Here is a 21488-nt window from a genome sequence, read left to right on the forward strand (position 1 = left end):
TATTTATAGTAGTCCTGAAGTGGAAACAATCCAAATATCCATCAGCTGATAAATGAGCACCTGAAATGTAGCATAGATACAATAGCACATAATTTAGCTATAAAAAGGAATGAAGGACCGATGTAATGCAAATGAACCTCGAAAACATATTACGTGGAAAGAAGTCAGACACAAAAGGGCACATATTGTATGATTCCATTTATATGAAATGCCTAGAGTAGGCAAATCCACAGTCATAAAGTAAATTGGTACCCCCTAGGTACCCAGGGGGTAGAGAAGTCTATGACGTGACAACTAATAGGCTTTGGGTTTCTTAGGGTAAGGGGTGATGAAAACACCCCAAAGTTATCTTGTTATACAATTCTGGTATAATAAAAATCATTGAAGTATACATTTTAAATGGAAAACCGTTATGGTAGGTGAATTATATTCCCATAAAGCTGATAACAAATACTTGTCTTTATGGAAAAAGGACTAACTCAAAGAGATTCAGGGTTGTCTTTTTGAATGCTATCCATTTATAGTTCTGACTTGTTTTCTTAGAGATTTTCAGGCTGTTGTGGGAGGAGCCAACCTGGTTTAAAACTCAGTTGTGGGGCCCACATTGTGACAAAGTAAGTTAAGCCACCACCTGCAATGCCAGCATCCCACATAGGTGCCAGTTCCTGCTCCATTTATAATCCAGCTCCCTGCTAATGGCCTGGGAAAAGTAGTGGAAGATAGCCCAAGTGTTTGACCCCTGCATCCACAGAGGAGACCCAGACTAAGCTCCTGGCTCTTGGCTTCGGATTGGCCCAGCTCTGGCCATTGTGGACATCTGGGAGGTGAACCAGCAGATGGAAGATATCTCTCTCTCTCTCTCTCTCTCTCTTTCAAGTAAATAAATAAAACGTTAACAAAATACAAGTTTACCATTTACTGATTAAGTGATCATGGAAAGGTCGTAACTTCATCTAAAAATAGGAAAAATAACAGAACGGTTGTGAGGATTAGCAAATTTATGTATGGAAGTTCTTTTGAAAAATGTGAACATTTTATAGATGTTAATTACTGTTTTACGATACATAGTAAATCTACAGCCTTAGTGCAAAGCCTGCAAGTGCTTCAATAAGTTGTTGAAGGTTTCTAAGGCTCATCTTTCTCCTGAGATAATAAAATACAGTCCTCACTGAGATCTTATGGAAAATAAATGGGATAACAACACATATAATTCTCTTAAAATAGCACCTGGCACTTAGTAAGCATTCAATCTCTATAACTTAATTTCTCATTTTTTCAGTTTTCTTACCAAAAGAGTTTTTAGACATTGTATTTTTTCTTATTCTCTTTTTTTTTTGTCTTAATCTCTTTGGCCACATCCAATATAACTCATCGCTTTCTTTGTAGTAGCTCTTAGTTATTTATAAATCACCATATCCTGGTTTTCCTGTCGTTCTTCTAGGCTATGCATTCCACATTTTTGTTGCTTCTTAAACATATGCCCCAGCCCATATTGTAGTTTTTGGCTCATATCCAGCGTGTCAGCAACCTCTTCGCTTGTTGGTTCAGTTTTCTGGATAATGATGATGATTCAAAGATCAAGACAACAAAGAAAAAAGAAAAGGAGGAACCAAACTTCTAACAGGGAAATGCCGATTTCCTGCTCACTTTTTAGGAGGAATAGTTTTTAAATGACAATATCATCAAAGTGAAGTGGCATGCTAAATACGAACAGGACAACTGGCACCTTAAAGGCAAGGGCTAATGAGCTGATTCTGGAAGAGCAGTCAGGACACTAAGCTTCCTCTCTTGCAGTCAACACATTAACGCCTTTGAATGCTCTGGTCATTTTCTAGCTAAAACTTCATAACAAAGACACTTTGCTTTAATCAAATGAGAAAAATGGAAATACGGATTTCAGGAAGCAAGCAAAGGAGAAAAGAAATAGAACTCAGAAGATCTACCTATTAGTTTTGGTTTCATCCTCTGTACACTACACACTCAGTTAAATACCTTGTAGTATGGCCAATATGTGATTCTAAAATAAATTAGGAGATTGTATTCACCATCCAATAGTTAATTCATTCAATAAGCACTTAATGAACACCTATAGTATACAGGAACACTACGTATTGAAAGGATACCTCAAAAGAGAGTACGTCACCCGAACTGGCAGTTCTGCAGTGGCTCCCTGGTCAATATGACATTAACTTAGGTCTTACAGAAAATGTGGGAAGTAGACCATTCAGAGAAAGAAGGACATTGGGAAAGAGGGAAGAGCATATGCAAAGGCACAAAGACCTGAGAACAGCCAACATATTCAGGGACATTCTCAGTACTTATTTGTAAGTGCATAGCACAAACAGGATAGCCACTATGTAAGCCTGTGACAGACACAGTAAAATTTGTTTTGTATACCTACCAGGTACTTAGAATGTCATGCTAAGGAGTTTTAATGCTGTCCAGCAAACAACAGGGAATAAAGGCTTTTCAATGAACAACTAACATGATCACCTTTACATTTTAGAAATATTTGGGAACATGGGGGAAACCAGGAAAGTAGATATAGAGGCAGGAAGACATTTAGACAAGAAATGAAAAGAGTCTGAATTAAGCTGAACATGTTAAGAATTGGCAGCCTTAAGGGTAGATTTATGCTCAAAGTTGCATACGCAGGCTAAGAAGGATCCAAGAAATGCTCCCATGTTGCCTACTTGGGTAGATGTAAGTCAGCAACCTCCATGAAGGAGTGTGTTTTGAGTAGAGATAGAAAGAGAAACCATTCTGCTCTGAGGCTGTTTTGTTTGAGAAGGTTGTTAGTCATGTAAGTGGAACTGTCTAGCTGGAATTTGTTCTCTGACAGTGGAACTCAAAGGAGGTATCTGAGCTAGACTTCCAGTCTCCATGGTCATCAGCACATTTGCAAAAGTCAAACTCAGTGAGCAAGGACTGCCTTATTTACAGTCTGCATTCAAGAAACATGTGAATGGATAGATGTGATCCTACAGGCAGTGGGAAGACTGAAGTACAAACCTGGGACAGGCTACCATTTGAAGCTGAAGGGCACACCAAAGAGGGAGTGAGGGAATGAGAAAAGCAGGAAAGCCTGGAGAGAAAGAAGTCACGGAGGTCCAGTGAGGATAGAGTTCCCAGGAGAGCATTCCACAGGTCAGACACCAGAGGGGCAGGTGTGAAGAAACCTGCAGAGTGTTTCTGGTGTTCACATCTGGGGTTCTGGCGACCTAGGTGAGACCATTCTTTTTTGAAGGATCGTAGCTGCGCTGGGAAGGAGAGAGGGCAGTACCCAGAGGTGACACGGAAGGGATTTCATTGTTTGAAGGTGAAAATGTCATAAATAAGTCATTTGATGAGAAGGATGAGCACATAGAATGAAAGAGGCTGAAAGGGTAGAAATGAAAGGAGTTAATTAGTGGAATGAGTTTCATAAAAGTATTTCTAGAGTCTTAAATATGAAACTCCCCGTGGGCCCATGAGTTACTATGATTTTACAAAAGAAAGAAATTTGCATTTCTTCTAAGAAGTACGTCCATTGTAGAAATCAAGAAATGCTTATGATGCTACTCCATTATCGATGAGACATGCCCGTATCTCCATTAAAGGTTCTTATATTTAATTGTGGGATGAGACTATGCCCATTAGTTCCATCTATCCTTCCCCTCGCCCACTCCTGCAAAGCCATGATCCAAATGGAAGGGGATGCATTCATTCTGAGCCATTGTTCATTCTAAGCCTTGTGCTTTTTCATTTCAATTCACACTCAGAAATTGAAAAAGAAAGAAATCCCGCTGAATCCTCGTGGGAGGGTGCTCAGAAGCAGAATGGAGCGGTGGAGTTCTAGAAGCAAGGCCTGAAGCTCCTTGTGGGTGGAGGAAGACCATAAAATCGCAGTAACAAACAGGGAGGCCTCACAACAAAGACAGAAAGAAGAGGAAGAAATCCAATCAAATGCACCCATATTTGTAGTATTGTATTTAAATTCAAATTCTGGGGCCCGCACCTTTGAGGCGCGGGCTAAGCATCTGCCTGTGGTGCCAGCATCCCCTATGCCTGCTGGTTCGTATCTTTACTGCTTCTCTTCCCATCCAGCTCTCTGCTATGGCCTGGGAAAGCAGTTGAAGATGGCCCAAGTGCTTGGGTCCCTGCACCCATGTGGGAGACCTGGAAGAAGCTCCTAGCTCCTGGTTCCTGGCTTCAGATCAGCCCAGCTTCGGCATTTGCTGACATTTGGGGAGTGAACGAGCAGATGGAAGACTTATCTCTCTGCCTCTGCTTCTCTGTAACTCTGTGTTTCAAATCAATAAATAAATCTTTATAAACAATAAAATAAAAACATAATCAGGGGCCCAGCGTCGCGGCTCAATAGGCTAATCCTCCACCTTGCAGTGCCGGCACACCGAGTTCTAGTCCCGGTCGGGGCTCCGGATTCTGTCCCGGTTATTCCTCTTCCAGTCCAGCTCTCTGCTGTGGCCCGGGAGTGCAGTGGAGGATGGCCCAAGCCCTTGGGCCCTGCACCCCATGGGAGACCAGGAGAAGCACCTGGCTCCTGCCATCGGATCAGCATGGTGGGCTGGCCGCAGCGCACCGGCGGCGGTGGCCATTGGAGGATGAACCAACGGCAAAAAGGAAGACCTTTCTCTCTCTCTCTCTCTCTCTCTTACTGTCCACTCTGCCTGTCAAAAAAAAAAAAAAAAAAAAAAAAACAAAAAAAAAACAAACAAAAAAAAAAAACAAAACATAATCAGGGCAGGTGTTGTGGCAGCGCGGGTTAAGCCTGTGTTTGCAGTTGACTGCATCCCACATCGATGTGGTGGTTAGAGTCTCAGCTGCTCCGGTTCTGATCCAACTTCTTGCTAGTATATCCTGGAAGGCAGCAGAGGATGACTCAAGTGCTTGGGCCCCTACCACCCACATGGGAGATCCAGAGAGAGTCCCAAGGTCCTGGCTTTGGCTTGGCATAGCCCTGGTTGTTGTGGGTACTTGGAGATGGAGTGAACAGGTGGATGGAAGATTCTCTCTCTGCCTCTCCCCATCATTCTGCCTTTCAAGCTTTCAAGTAAACAAAAAATAAACATTTTTTTAAAATAACTAAGCAGCTGAAAGACTGAATCACTGGTCTTTAAAAATACAAATTATACATGGATTTTTTTTTTTTTTTGACAGGCAGAGTGGACAGTGAGAGGAGAGACAGAGAGAAAAGTCTTCCTTTGCCGTTGGTTCACCCTCCAATGGCCGCCGCGGCCGGTGCGCTGCGGCCGGCACACCGCGCTGATCCGATGGCAGGAGCCAGGAGCCAGGTGCTTTTCCTGGTCTCCCATGGGGTGCAGGGCCCAAGCACCTGGGCCATCCTCCACTGCACTCCCAGGCCACAGCAGAGAGCTGGCCTGGAAGAGGGGCAACTGGGACAGAATCCGGCGCCCCAACCGGGACTAGAACCCGGTGTGCCGGCGCCGCTAGGCGGAGGATTAGCCTGTTGAGCCGCGGCGCCGGCCAAATTATACATGGATTTTATTAAAAACTCTAATAGAACAAAGGATATTAAACAACAAAAAAAATCCCACCCCCACATGTCAGTGCCCAAGGACCACTGCCCTCTCCCCGAGGTAATCATTCACAGTAGTTAATTGGGTTTCTTCCCAGAAATTGCCTAAGCACGTGTGAGCAAAAATATGATCACGTTTTGTTTGCAAGGAAGATGTTGATGGCGACTGTCACCTGGCCCCTGTGCTGCCGCAGTTCCGGGCTTTTGTTTCTGAATGTTCATCGCTTTTTCCTTTTACAAAGGAATGAGCTCAAATGGGCTTGCACACTGTACACTGTGGTCTCCACCAGCCGGGATGCAGTCCTAAGTAGGTTTTAGAAGTGTTGAAGGAACTTCAATCCTCTGATCCTCCCCATTCTCCTCTGAAACCCAGGAGTGGCTTTGAAAAGTTGAGCCCCTGCTGAGGTCCGTGTCTTACTCCCTCTGGGGTCTTCTCTCCAGACGCTGTCTTCTTCCCAGTTGGAGCCTTCACTCCTCGGATGAGGCAAGCATCCTGCTGCTGACTTAGCTTTAATGAGTATCCAGTGGAATAGAAAGCCCAAATCCTCTTTTCTGCAGATGAGAGAAGACAGACCAGAGACAGAAAATACCAGGAACTAGGAAATAAATGAGAAAGCATCAGAGGTTTATTAAAACCAGAACCTGGTTCAGAATGAGCTGCTCTTTGTGTTTCTACACACATCACGTTTCTGGATTTGTGATCTGAGAGAGCTCCCTTTCATCATGTTGAACACTACTGCTTAAAATGTGCAAGCCTACGTGATCACTCACGTCTCACAACAGAAGATAGCCCTCATATGGTTCTCATCCTCAGCCTTTCAGTGCTCAGTGACCTGCGCTGAGCAGGTGAGCAGAGGAGGAAGCAGGTTCGTCCATCTCGGCAACGACCCAGTTTCTCAGTCTTCAAAATTCTCCGCCAGTTTCCCTCTCCTCATCACGGCACGGTGCTACTTGAAAGGCTCGATGGAAATAGCTACGGGAACACAAAGAAAGAAAGAACACACACCATGGGGGTAGGGAAGAGGAAGCCCTCTTAATAGATTTCAAAAGAATAAATCCTGGAGCAATCGTGAGTCTTAAAAGACTTACCAGAAATACAGGCAGAACTCCAAGGCTATGATGATAGAGAAAATTAAGACATTGGGCACTGTGAGATGGAAGAAAAGGAGAGTAGAAATTCCAAATGAATGAATAATTAAAATTCATGTATGGCTTTTTGTTAACAAACCTCTAATCTCATCACTTTGCTTCTTGGGATAAATATGATATAGTACTTGCCACAGAAATTTATGTCATCTTGTTTCTAAAATAATTTCACATATTCTGGTGCTTTCTGAGAGCCAAATCCTATACAAAGGAAGTGATTTTTGGTAGGGTTTTTTTTTTTAATTATCTATTGCTCATATTTGTATTGTCTAACTTGTTTTAAGTTCTGCCTATGCATTCCTAGGATTATTGAGATCCATAGCTTCACAGGACCACAGCTATGTCCTCAGTAATTACTCCCTATATTTCAAACTCACAAGGAATATATTTATAACAAAGAAAGCCACAGCACAGCAGGTTAAGACACCAGCTGGGATGCCTGTGTCCCTTATCAGAGTGCTAGCTGGAGACCCAGCTACACTACTTCTTTTAAAAAAAAATTAATTGGGGCTGGTGTTGTGGCACAGCAGGTAAAAACATCGCCTGCAACGCAGACATCACATATGGGCACCAATTCCAGTCCTGGCTGCTCCATTTCCTATCCAGCTCCCTACTAATAGTCTGCAAAAAGCAGGGAAAATGGCCTGAGTGTTTGGGTCCCTGCCTCGCCTATGGTATAAAACTCCGGGCTCCTGGCTTCGGTTTGGCCCAGCCCTTTCTGTTTTGATCATTTAGGGAGTGAACCTGATTGGAAGATTTATCTGTCTCTCTCTCCCTCTCTCTGTAACTCTGCCTTTCAAGTCAATAAATAAATCTTAAAAAAGAAAATATTTCTTTATTGACTTGAAAGGCAGAGTTAGAGAGAGAGATAAGGAGAGACAGAGTCTTCCACTGCTTTCTCAGGCACAATAGCAGGGAGATGGATCACCAGGACTCTAGCCAGCAGCCATGTGAGTTGAATCAGCACCCATATGGGATGCCAGAGTTGGCTTAACCTGCTGTGCCACAATGCTGGCCCCCAGCTACACCACTTCTGGTCCAGCTTCCTGCTAGTGCACCCGGGAGGCAACAGATGATGGCTCAAAGACTTGAGTTCCTGCCACACATTCGGGAGACCTGGATGGAGTTCCTGGCTCCTGGCTTCAGCCTGGTCTATTCCAATTGTTGTGGGCACCTGGGGAGTGAACTAGTGGAATGAAGAGCTCAATATTTCTCTTTCAAATAAATAAAAAATATTGTAAAAAAATTAAAAGGAAAAGAAGGCACTGGAAATTGAACTAGAGGAAGAACCTGCCTAAAGATGTATCAAGAAAAGCAGGTGGCAATTATTTATTTATTTCAATGTGCATTCTGGGAAAATGGGGGCTTTTAATATATAGCCTGGATTTATTAGTTTTTTCTCTGAAGGTTACAAGGACAGACCCACATTTCTGATGTGTGTGGCCAATATACAAGTTTTAACAAGCTTCAAGTTGCACTAAAATTTTAATAGCTCGGCTGCAAATCAAAAACACTCATCAAACATTTAGGATTTCCTGGCTTTTTTTATGTTTGGAACTCTGGGGCAATAAAGAAGACGTAACAAGTGTTTTTCGTTGCACTGATTGGTGAATAGATTTGTTTAGAACAGAGGCTCAGTGATCCTGTTTGCAGGGTTCCAATCAGAAACACTGCAGGAAATGCAGATAACAGGGCACAGACAGAAGCATGCCGCAGGACAGGCATCAGTGAGAGGGCCATCAGGGGAGATGGGATGTGCCCTGGCCCAGGTGTCATGAGATGGAGACTCCCAACACTTTCCCCCATGTGCTTCACAGAATCGACAGAGAGAGCCTTTGATATCCAGAAAGATAGTTCTGGGAGAGATGAACACGTGATCCCATTCTTTCCAATGAGGTGTAAGGGGAAGTCAGCCAGGGGAGTCTCCTGGTCAGAAGCTAGAGGTGCGTCTGTCTGGCCACTCCCCTTCACACACCACCCTCTGCGGTTTCTGGTCTTTGAATGTTGTGATACTGTGGGCTGTGGCAGCCCTATTGTGGCCATGAGGGAGATGGGTCCTCAGCGAAAAGCCCAAGTTCCGTAAACGGCAAAGCAGGAGGAAAAAAGATCCCAGATCTTTGATGACACTGAGAGGCTGACCCAATACCAGCAATTTCCTGCCTCTAGACTTCTTATTATATGAGAACAATAAATCCCACTTGTGTTATAACCAGTCTCTTATCATTGTGCGTTTCAGTTGTCTCCAGCATTTCATTATTTTACACACATCTATGATCCTTTCCTGGGATACGTGTGCTTAGGAAATGAATTGCTGAGTTCAAGTGGTTACTGCAGAGCTGCTTCTGGAATGTTTTATGAATGAACGACCCCATCACAATAGCACATGGAAGAGCACCCCTGCAGTGCACGGACCTTGCATTTTGCCATTTTGATAGTTTAAAAAAAGATTTGCATTTTCCACTTGTAACTTGAGTTACTACTGAGGTGAAAATGCTTTCAGAACCAAACTACTTAAAGACCTGTACGAAGCTCTGTTTCTGCCTCCTCTCTTTGTTCATGTCTTAGCCCACTCCCCACCAATCACCAATCACCGATGACCTCTACTTGACCAAAATGGAGACTACGTCATTTCATTCCTCAGCATATACCCAGCACCTAGCAAGATGCTTCCCATTAAACAGGCCTGCAGGAAAAATCTGTTGAAAAATGCATGAATAGATACTTTACTCAGTTTCATGTTTAATTGATGTTTTAATATTATCTTGTAGATTTTCAAGAACTTCAAGCACTCTTTTATATTGAGGATATTAATGCTTCCTCTTTTGTTTGGCGCTCTTTTTTGTTTGGTGGTAGTTTGGGTCCAGAAATCTTTTCACTTTCACACTCAATTCTGTCATTTCTTTCCTTTAAGATTCTATCTTAGGTGTCAATCTTAGGCTGGGCTTACCTATTCTTAAAGTCTTTAAATGTTCACTCTCATTTGCTTTCATTTCGTACTTTAATATTTTTACTTACATTTCAATCTTGAATCTAAGTGAAATTTGTTATGCTATGGGGTATGATGCAAGATTTAACTTATCCTAATAATATATATTCAGTATTACTTTTGTTTAAGGCTTACTTGGAATGCTACGTATCATCATCTCATGCTTATAAATATGTAGATGTGTTCCTGCTTAGAATGCTCCTTTTACTTGTCTGTCTATTCCTGATGAGAACCACTCCATTTTATTACCTGGTAAGGCTAGTAACCTCTCATTATATGTAGTACTGTCAGGGGTAATACTGGCTATACCCAACTTTTCACAAATTTTTATCTATTATCACACATCTTTTTCCTTCCAATTAAAAGAAAAAAATGTCCCAGTAGAATTGGGATTGGACTTGCATTTGATTTATAGTCTAATCTGGGGAAATTGAAATCTTAGCATAGTCTTCCCTTTCAGGAGATTGGTCCCTTCATTTAATTTTTATCTATGATTCTCCATAAAAGCATATGGTTTTTACATATAGCGCTGATTAGTTTTTAGCTTAACATGGCAGACGCTTCCAGTATCTGACTCACCACGCACCCTTGGCATTCCTATCTCCTTTCTAGGAGCTGTTTTTGTGCAACCCTGCAACTCTTCCAGAGATCTCTTCTGGCCACAGGCACACACTCAATCTGTTAGCAGTGATCTGTCAGCTGGAAATCTGGAGTTTTATATCCCTAGAAGCAGCCTTCAACCAAAGACAACAGCTGTTTGGGTGGGTGTGATTTTATGCTATTTGATGTGATGTTATGTTATATAATTTTATGTATCCACTTGCCTGAGACATGGGGTGCCCAGATTAAACACTATTTCTGGGTGTGTCTGTGAGGCTGTTTCCAGATGGGATTAGCACTGGAATCAGCAAATAGAGTAAAGTAGATTGTCCTCCCTATTCTACAAGGGCACTATCAATCCCTTGGGTGCCAAACGGAACACAAAGGAGGAGGAAGGTGTCGCTCCCCGTCTTCATGGAGGAACGACACTAAACCCTGCCTAGGCTTCATATCCGAGTCACGGCACCATTATGTCGCTCCCCCTCTTCGTGGAGGAACGACACAGGACCCTGCACTGTTCTTTTGTCTGCTCGGCCCTCCCCGGGTTTGCTGCTGGTTCTTCCTGGGTTGGCTACTATCCCTTCCACCTCCGTGGAAGGGCAGTTCCCCCTGGCCACATTCCCCACTTCCGCAGGGGAGCGGCACACCGCCGGCCGGCTCTTCTCGGGGGCTGCACAGGTGTTCCCTTAGATGTTCCCCTTAGATGTTCCTGGTCCATGCCGTCTCTCTCCTCCTTTATAGTCCTCCTCCGCCAATCCTAACTCAGCTGCCCACACGCCGAGTACGCTGCTCTCCAATCAGGAGAGCAATCCGGTTTGCTCCCCACAGAAGGAAGAACTGGGCTCTCTGTGCCTGACTGACCGAGCTGGAACAAGGGTCTTCTCCTGCCTTGGGCTAAAGATTTAGACCATTAGCCTTCCGCTTCTGAGAACTCTACCACCCATCTTCCTGAGTCTCCAGTCTGTATACAGTAAATTATGAGATTCCTCAGCCTCCAAAATTGTGAGTCAATTTCTTATAATAAACCATGTATTATATGACACTTACATATGCATGTAACTCCTGTGGGTTCTGTTTCTGTGGAGAACCCGAATGCAGTGGGTGAACACCCAGTTTCCTCTGCCTTCTATTGTAGGACTACCTCTGACGTCAACTCACAGGATCTTCCAGAAGGTACCCAGTGGGTTGACTCAGAAGTACTAGGTTGATAGCACCCTCTGTTGACTTCCTTCCCTTCCCCATCTCCCATCTTCACTGTCAGACTAAATTTCCTGGGATCTCTCTTTAATCAACAGCTCTAACACTCAGCTTTGTCTCACAGCTAGCTTCTGGATAAACCCCAAAACCCCTCCTTATGTTTGGTTGCTGAGGCTTAAATCTTGAACTTCAGTCTGGATCTCCAACATGGATGGCAAGGAACCAAGGACAAGAGCCATCATCTGTCACCTCCCTGGGTACACATTAGCAGGAAGCTAGAATTAGAAGCAGAGCTGGGACTTGAATCAGGCAGTTGGTTATACAATGTGGGTATGCCAAGGGACATTTTAACCACTGCACCAAATGCCTGCTCCCAAAATTATAATTTCTAAATAGATATATAGGAAAATTATTTATTTTTAATCTATGGTAGAGATATGTCATGTGCACATGGCATATCCAAACACAAGTTTTTAGCATGCAAAAATAAGTACTATTAAGTGGTTTTAAATATATACTCTTATATGCTGCAAATTACTGTATATTTTATATATCTACACAGATATAGGATCTAGAATTACATACACAACCCCTGATAAATACTATAATTCAGGAGCAACTTGGAGAGTTTTCAGCAGTGTGTTTGGTGCACACAACTTTCACTTCACTCATTTTTAGAAGCTTGCCTCAAGATTTTTAGAAACTGATTCCCATATTGAATTCATTTATTAGTCTTAATAGTGTTTCAATTGATTCTCTTGGTCTCTCCAGGTAGAAAATTACATTAACAGGAAATAATAAAAATTTTATTTCCTTTTCATTATTTATACATATGGTTTCTTCTTTGTGTCTTATTTCATTTTCTAAAATGTTCAGAACAATGTTAAGTATGAGGACACTTCAAAATTATGGAAAATGAAATTAAAAGAAGTTTGTTTGGGGCTGGCATTGTGGTACAGTGAGTTAGGCTGCTGCCTGTGCTGTCAGCTTCCCACATGGTTACAGGTTCGACTCTCAGCTGCTCCACTTCTGATTTAGCTCCCGGATGATGTGCCTGGGAAAGTAGCAGGAAATGGCCAAGTGTTGGGACCCTGCCATCTATATGGGAGACCCAGATAGAGTTCTTGGTTCCTGATTGATTTGGCCCAGCCTCAGCCATTGCAGCCATTAGGGGAGTGAGCCAATGGATTTCTCTCTCTCTCTCTCTTTTCTCTGTAACTGCCTTTCAAATGTTAAGAATAAAAGATGTTTATTTTGGTGCAAAGATTTTTTGGAATCTATATATAATCCTTTCATAATACACACATTTTTCCATGAAGTTTTTGTTTTTGTTTTTTATTTGACAGATATAGTTAGACAGTGAGAGAGAGAGAGAGAGAGACAGAGACAGAGAGAAAAGTCTTCCTTTTTCCATTGGTTCACCCCCAAGTGGCTGCTACAGCTGGCGCTGCACCAATCCGAAGCCAGGAGCCAGGTGCTTCCTCCTGGTCTCCCATGTGGGTGCAGGGCCCAAGGACTTGGGCCATCTTCCACTGCCTTCCCGGGCCACAGCAGAGAGCTGGACTGGAAGAGGAGCAACCAGGACAGAATCCGGCATCCCAACCGGGACTAGAACCCGGGGTGCCAGCACTGCAGGCAGAGGATTAGCCAAGTGAGCCGCAGCTCCAGGAAGTTTTTTAATACCTCTTGTATTAGTACAGAAAAGAATAAGAATTTCAGATTTAAATAAAAATAAAAAATAGAATATTTACCTTTTAATTGAGAGAGAGAAGGAGAACAAGTTTGGGGGACACCTATGCTTATCCAAAGGCATTCATTAAAGTAAATGATAAATAGAATGTAGGATGGAATAAATTTCAGTTTCACCCTAGCATGAAATATATTCTAGGGTTTCAGTAAGTGAGTCTTAGCAGGCTTAATTGTCTTAGTTTTTAAATGAGTTTAACCTCCATAAATTCATCAATAATTTAGGTCTATTTGAGAGTTGCTTGGCTGCTTTATTTTCATTGTCCTTTTGAGTCCACAGATCACATCAAGAAGTGTTGCTTCCTAGGGTTGGTCTGGGATTGTCAGTTTAGTGCAGTTGACCTTGATTTGCTAGCCAGAAAAATTAAACCTGTCTAATCTGAAGGGTCTGAGAGAGTTCAGGGAAAATGTGTATTGTGTAAAGACTAGGCATGTATTTCAGCTGTTGGGGGGGGGGGACAAAATAAATTCTTGGGAGGCAGAGCAACAACAACACAGAATGACAGAAAGACCGAGAAAGCCTTCATCTGCTGCTCTTCCCCATGTGTCCACAATGAGGCTGAGAGTTCAGAATCCAATCCAGGTCACCCACATGGGTGGCAGGAATCCAAGCCCTTGAGCCATCATCTTGCCTTCTAGGGTACTCATTGACAGGAAGATGGAATGGATAATGAAACTCGAGTCAAACCCAGGTACTCTGGTATGGAATATGGGCATCCCACATGATGTCTTAACCACTAGGCCAAATGCAGGTCCCAAAACCTATCTTTCAATTTCATTTTTCATGAACATTTTGAAGTACTCTCATAGGTATCAGAGATATGAGTTTCCACAGCATCCCTTGCCAAATTCACACATCCCAGGTAATTCTTTCTGCTCTTAGTATTGGCTCTGATTGTCATGCCCATCTTTGTCAAAATATATAGATATTGATATATAGATAAATATGAATGTATATGAACATAGATATATTTTATGTCTTAGACCCACTGAGATATTCCAAGATTTTTTCAATACATGTCCCAGGTAGCCAGGTATGCTTATGCATAGACAAAATGATCTATATATAAGATAGGAATTTCAGCACCTTTGTAATCACAAAAGATTGGAAGGCTCTTACATGTCTATCAGTATGGGACTAGTTAAATAAATTCAGGTATTTGGCAACAGATTATGCCTTAAAAATTGGCCCACGTTTTAGGACCTGCTAGAAAGTATTTGTTTTCCTCTCATCTTTCACTTTAGTAGATGTTTGCATGGATTTCAAAATGTTTTGAAGCAAAATAAATTTATGTTTTAGTTCAATTTCCCTGGAGTATTTTGAAGTCACTTCATAGCTAATGCAGAATTTGCTTTCATTAATCCGGGAACAATAGGAAGTGGGCAAGGAATACGGTGGCCTGAGGGACTGTCAAAGCAGTAAAACCTACAAGGAGTAAAAGCTCAACGTTTCTGTGGGATAAAAAGTGCATCCCTGAAGAGGAAGCTTCACCCTTCATGTAGCATCAGCAGATGGACACTCACGAAGAATGGGTGCCATCCGACATGTACCCTTGCAGCAGCATCTCCTAACCCTCTTGGGTCTGGCATGATAAAGACTACTAGGTTATAAAACAAACAAAACAAAATGTGGGTCAAGTTAGTGAAATAATATCCAAAATGAATTTAGAGGAGGAGAGCTGATAGTATTTATGAATCTTAAAATTCTCAAATTTTTATATTTTATATCTGGGGGAAATATAAAATGTAGCTTGTATCTATGCAAAATGTGCATCTATCTGCCATCTCTCCCATGAGCACTGCTCATTTTTACTATCTCCCAGTGGGGCACTCTTCTTTCTGGGAACCGACTAGACTACATTTCCCAGCTCTTTCTTATACAGGTGTGGCCAAGTGACTAGTTGGGGCACATGGCACATGGAATGTGGGTAAAAATGATGGATGCCACTGAGGCCTGATTCCCTTCTCTCTCTTCCTCCATTTCCTGGCTGTATGACGAGAAACTAATGACTGCCTGGTGGAAGGGAGACTGGGCCCCTAAATTACTTTGCAAAATAACTGCCCATCAAAACCCAACTGGGCTGTGTCTTGAGAGAAGCCAAAGCTTGCTATGGAATGTCATTGAGATTTAGGGTTGTTTGTTACAGCACTTGGCTTTAGTCCACTAATCACTTTACCTGGCTAAGACACCCAAGTCTGAAGGTCCCTGCCCCAACTTCCAAATTCTTGCTACATAATACCTGGTTCATCCTGGGGTACGTGTCTACCCTACCCCTAATCATTTGGCAACAGATGGGGTGGGTGTTACAGGGCTATACCACACAGACATGGCCTGCAGGAGCCCTGGGCATTGGGAGCTATCCCAGAAAAGGGGATTCACGGTAAGCTGGGCAGGTCCCACAAGAGTGTCTCTGACGTGAAAAATGACAATGAAGAGGAAGAAGCTAAGAGGAACAGAATCTCCTATGCCAGTTCCCAGGGCTGGAGAAAGGGTCAAATTGCATCCATCTTCCTGTTCCTCAGACACTTCCCATCCCTGTAAGGCCTGTTGTAAATCCTGGCATTCACTCTCAGGGTCAGCTAATTCTCCTTGGGGAAATGTGGAAGAAATGGAAGTTACAAGATAATTCACATCAGAACTTATGTTCAAACACATCTTGCACATCTTGGGCACCTAGCTGGGCAAATGTAAGGGTGGGACCTGGCCTGTCATCCTCTTACCAGGAAATATGTCATTACTGGAAAGACAGAAATTTCCATGAAATGGGCCAGCGCCACGGCTCAATAGGCTAATCCGCCTGCGGCGCCGGCACCCCGGGTTCTAGTCCCGGTTGCCCCTCTTCCAGGCCAGCTCTCTGCTGTGGCCCCGGAGTGCAGTGGAGGATGGTCCAAGTGCTTGGGCCCTGCACCTGCATGGGAGACCAGGAGAAGCACCTGGCTCCTGGCTTCGGATCAGCGTGGTGCGCCGGCCGCAGCGGCCACTGGAGGGTGAACCAACAGCAAAAGGAAGACCTTTCTCTCTGTCTCTGTCTCTCTCTCTCTCTCTCCATCATGGACCACTGAGTTTAATGGAGACTTGGGTGAACAACTGCAGGGAACATTTGTCACTTTAACATTCTGGCCTGGAATCTCATCTCCCTTCCTCTTTGGAGAATCCTATCACATGAGTTGAGTGGGGGCAAGGCCTCACCACTTTGCAAGGAAGTTCAAGAAATTTAAATGCCATTCTTCCTCCTCCTCCTCCTCTTCTCCTGCTCCTCCACCCCCTCCCACCCCACTGACAATCCAGCCTACTGGATGCTGCCACCCAGGAACTGGAATCTTCAGCAAGATATAAAAGGGCGAAGAGAGAGCTTAGAATTCATCCAGTGGCCAGGCTGGTGTTGTGGCACAGCAGGTTAAGCTGCTGCTTGCAGTGCCAGCATCTCATATCAGGGTCCTGATTTGAGGCCCTGCTACTCCGTTTCCGGTCCAACTTCCGGCTAACACACAGCCTGGAGAGTAGTGGATGATGGCTCAAGTACTTGGTTCCCTGCCACCCATTTGGGAGACCACAATGGGGTTCCTGGATGTTGGCTTCTGCCTGTTCCAGTCCTGGCTGGTGAGAACGTTTGGATGGTGAACCAGTGGATGGAAAATCTCTCTCTCTCTCTCTCTCTCTGTTACTCTTTTAAACAAATTCATAAATCTTAAAAGAAAACAGAACTCATTCATGGCATTGTTCTTCAGCAATGTCAGAAGCCTCTGTGCAGTGTGAGGGTACAGCAGAAGTGTCCTAACCACTTCCCAGTTGTGCCCAAGGTAGTAGCTCCTGGGTCCTGTTGATTTTCTGAGGCTGGATTTCAAGTCTCCCCATTGATTTTACAAACTACTCAATGTCCTTCTAATAAATTCCTTTTCTGCTTAAATTAGACATATTTTTAAAAGTCTATTTTATCTTAATTTTCATGATTTATTACTTATTTGAGAGGCAGAAAGACAGAGAGCTCTCATCTATTAGTTCACTCCCCAAATGAGGCCAAAGCCAGGAAGCAGCAATTCAGTCCAAGTCTTCCACGTGGGTGGCAGGAACCCAATCACTAGGGTCATCTCTTCTGCCTTCTAAAGTCTGTATTGGCAGGAAGCTGAAATTAGAAGCTGGAACTGGGAACTGAACTCAGGTACTCTGATGTAGGAGGCAGGAGCCCCAGTCAGCATCTTAACCACCAGGGTAAATGCCTAACCCATGTTAACTTTTTAATTCTTGCAACCAAGAAACTTGACAGATATAATAATTTTCCTTTTGTTCATTTTCCCTCTTGGCAACCTGACAGATAGAATGTGTGAATTCTTGAGAGTGGCAAGATTCATGTCACAAAGTCTGTGTCTCATACAGATTAGATCACTAACCTAATTAGAAATCTGAGATATGCTATGTTTTTTTCATTAGACTTCAAGAGGCTGTGACCACAAAAGTATTTGAACCATCAAAGGTTCATTCTAGGAACTCTACCAGATTAGGAGAAGAGAAGAAATGCACCTGCTGGCTTCACAGTGTGGCTCTTGAGTGTCTCCCTGGGGTGGCAAGACACACTCCCCTTGCCAAGAGAAGACCAGGCCTAATCAATGTGTCCTTGCAAACAGTGATATCCAAGGCTTCTGGTCCAGATATGGTACCAGGACAGGGCTTTCTAGTGACTCTGTCACACACGATGAATCTCAAGTCCCATCACTACATGGATGTAGTCTGTAAATAAATGTGTGGGGAAATCTAGGGTGGAGGTAGAAGCAGGCATTGGTGCAGCAGTTAAGATGCCGCTTGGGATGTCCACATCCAATATCAGAGTGCCTGTGTTCAGGTCCTGGCTCTGCTCCCAATATGAGCTTCCTCCTTGTGCATGCCCTGGAAGGCAGCAAGTGATGGTTCAAATAGATGGGTCCCTGCCACCCATGTGGGAAGGTCTGGATTGAGTTCCAGGCTCCTGGTTTTGGCCTGGCCCAGCCCTGGCTGCCGTAGGCATTTGGAGAGTGACCCAGTAGATGGAAGATGTCTCTCAAGTAGGTGAAAAAATATCTCTCTCTGCCTTTCAAACAAATAAATATTAAAGAGGTGGGGGGGAGTGGGAGGTATAGCTAGTTAGGATATCAATGAAAGGAACAAGCTTTCTGTTATTAGGATAGAAGTCTTTTTTTGCTAGGCTCCTGCAGGGTCCCTTTAAGAGGTCGGTTAGGAGATAATTCTATGACCTCAGGAGGGTTTCCATCTAGAGCCCCAGGGCTGACTGAGTTCCATTTGCAGACATTTGAATCTCACCCAATAATAACCCAGGACTCTCCTGGAGAGCTGGGCAAAGAATGAAAGCAGAGCATCTTCAGCCGCACCACTCGTCCGCCTCTCTGTGGTCGGGTGGGGGATACAAGCCTCCTTCCTCCCCCAAGGCTGGCCGCCCAGTGCTTACCCTGGCACACTCACAGCAGCCAGCAGAGGTCCTCAAACCATATTCATGGTAACTCCTGTCTACTCGGCGTGCTCACCACCTTTTTGAGAGGGAAGGGAGCTGGGGAGCCACACACCAAGAGGGCTCTGCTGGGCTCTGGCAGGAGGAGCAACTTTGTAACATGGACAACATGACCCTGCACCCCATGGGAGACCAGGATAAGTACCTGGCTCCTGCCATCGGATCAGCGCGGTGCACCGGGCACCGGCCACAGCGCGCCGGCCACGGCGGCCATTGGAGGGTGAACCAACGACAAAAGGAAGACCTTTCTCTCTGTCTCTCTCTCTCACTGTCCACTCTGCCTGTCAAATAAATAAATAAATAAATAAGAAAAAAAGAAAAGAGAGTGTGAGAGGTGTTCAACAGAATCCTGCCGGAATCCCAGCTTCAGAAGCTGGGCGGAGCCTCTCCCCTGGTTTCCTGAATTCATGTAGGGGTGGGTATAGAAGGTCTTCCCCACCAGAGATTTTCCCATCTCCTGCTGGCTCCTGGCAAGCTGTAGATCCACCATGCCCCAAATCTACTGGCTGTGCTCTGAGGATTGAGGATTTAAGAACAGTCAGTTCCGGCTGTTAACAGCCATTTGGGGAGTGAACCAGTGGATGGAAGATGTCTGTCTGTCTGTCTCTCTCTGCCTTTCAAATAAATAAATAAATCTTAAATAAATAAATAAATCTTAAAAAAAGAGGCAAATAAAGAGCAAGTTTAAAATCAGGTCTTTTGTTTCTTCTGATAACATAATAAATGTCCAACACAGGAAGTCAAGAAAATTAAGAAGTTTAAAAATGTGACCTATAAGCTACTAACTTGGAGAAAATCACTGCAAGCATTTTTTGCATGTGTACTTGCATGTTTTTCTTTCTAGGAAAGTTGCCTATATAGACAGGTTTAAAAACAATAGAGATATATACTCATGTTAGATATACACACACATACATATCTTAACATACAAAAACTTGTACATACACAAACACACAATATTAATTAACTTTTTTCTTTTAATTTATTGTGAAAATATTTCCATGTGTCAATAAATGATGCCATCAATATTTTTATAGCTATATAGTATTCTGTCTTAGAGATAACATAATTTACACACCAAATCCCTTATTAATGGACTTTTCCCAATGTTTCACTATTACAAACAATGTTTAATTACTCCTGAGGTTTAACTTTGAAAACTTGCTCGAATCTTTCCCAGAAGCAAATTGTTGGGTCAGAGGAATTAACTTCTTAAGACTTTTCTCAAGTGCTGTTAAACTGTCCTTCAGAAACCTTGTATGAACATTCTAACCAGGTGTGGTGAATATCCTCTCAACCTGTTAAGGAGTTGAAACAAACTATCCTTGCATTACTTTGGTTACAAGCGAAGGAGAATTTAAACTAAGAACAATGTTATTTTAAAGGCAACAAAATAAGAAATTCAGATGAGACAAAGCAAAGAAAACTAGGATAGAAAGAGGAAATTTTCAAGTGAAAGAAGTAGAAAAATAAAAATAACCTACAGCAATCCACTCAGACAGAAATTCTAGAACAATGTCTATATTCTACTTGGTAAAATAGCTGCCCACAAGAAGAAAACAAAATTGGGGTTTGCGGAGGACAGTATGATTTATCTCAGACAGGCCAGGAACAGTGTCGTGGATTTTTAATCAAATTCTTTGCAGAGATTTGTGGACTAGATCAAAAGGGGGAAATAGTATCCAAATCTTTTGCAGCACTTTATACATTTGTTCAAATCATTAGCAAATTCTCCTGAGGAGGCCAAATCCATTTAAAGCTACATTTAAGACAAGCAACAGATTTTAAAAGGTAGGTAAGAAAAGAATTACAAAAAGCAGGATAAAGTCTTCAACAGGAGTAGGTTAAGCTGTCATTTTTAATTGCATTGTCTCTTCTTGTTGTTCACTAATTAGATCAAAAAGCTATTAGAGTTACAGGCACTAAAAAGTGACTCCTCTTGAAGAAACTCTAAACAATGAGATGACTCCACATTCCAAGTAACATGGGTTGGATTGAACATAAAATTTTAAGGAGGTCTATATCCTAAGAGTGGTTTTTTTGAGACTGTATACTGTGGTTTATCTCTAAAAGGAGGAAGGTATGCATACACTGTTTCCATATCCATTTAGTTTTCATGGAAAGAAAGAGACCAGTTTTCTTACATTACCCATTTTGTGTATGAGAACACGAAGATTCAGAAAGGATAGGCGACATGACTCACCACAGTAGTCCCAATAGTGCACTATGGGGCTGCAATCAGAAATAACTCTACAGCAGCACTCTCCAGTAGAAATACAATGCAAACCAAATATGTAGTTGTTGCATTTAAAAAGTAGTTGCATTTAAAAAGTAAAAGAAACAGGTGAAATTAACTTTAATGTATTTTATTTTAGCACAATATACTCAGACTATTAACATATGACCAATGTAAAAATAAGATACTTCACATTAATTTTTGTCTTTTTAAAATTATTTATCTGAAAAGCAGAGTTACACAGAGAGAGAGAGAGAGAGAGAGAGAGAGAGAGAGATCTTCTGTCTACTTGTTCATCAGTTCATCCAGGGCAGGGTGAGGCTGAAGTCAGCAGCCAGGAGTCAGAAGCTTCATCCAGGTCTCTCAAGTACTTGGGTGATCTGCTGCTGCTTTCCTAGGTCCATTCAGGGAGCCAGATTGGAAGCTGGATTGGCTCATATGTGATGCCAGTGTTGCAGTCCCTTTTTTCATGCTGTCTTCACAATCCAATGTCTTTTACATGGACAGCCATCTAAATTTGCACTAGTGTCATTTCAAGCA

This window comes from Oryctolagus cuniculus, chromosome 5 (assembly GCF_051225735.1).
Source record: "Oryctolagus cuniculus isolate XC-2025 breed Fujian yellow rabbit chromosome 5, ASM5122573v1, whole genome shotgun sequence".
Lineage (NCBI taxonomy): Eukaryota > Metazoa > Chordata > Mammalia > Lagomorpha > Leporidae > Oryctolagus > Oryctolagus cuniculus.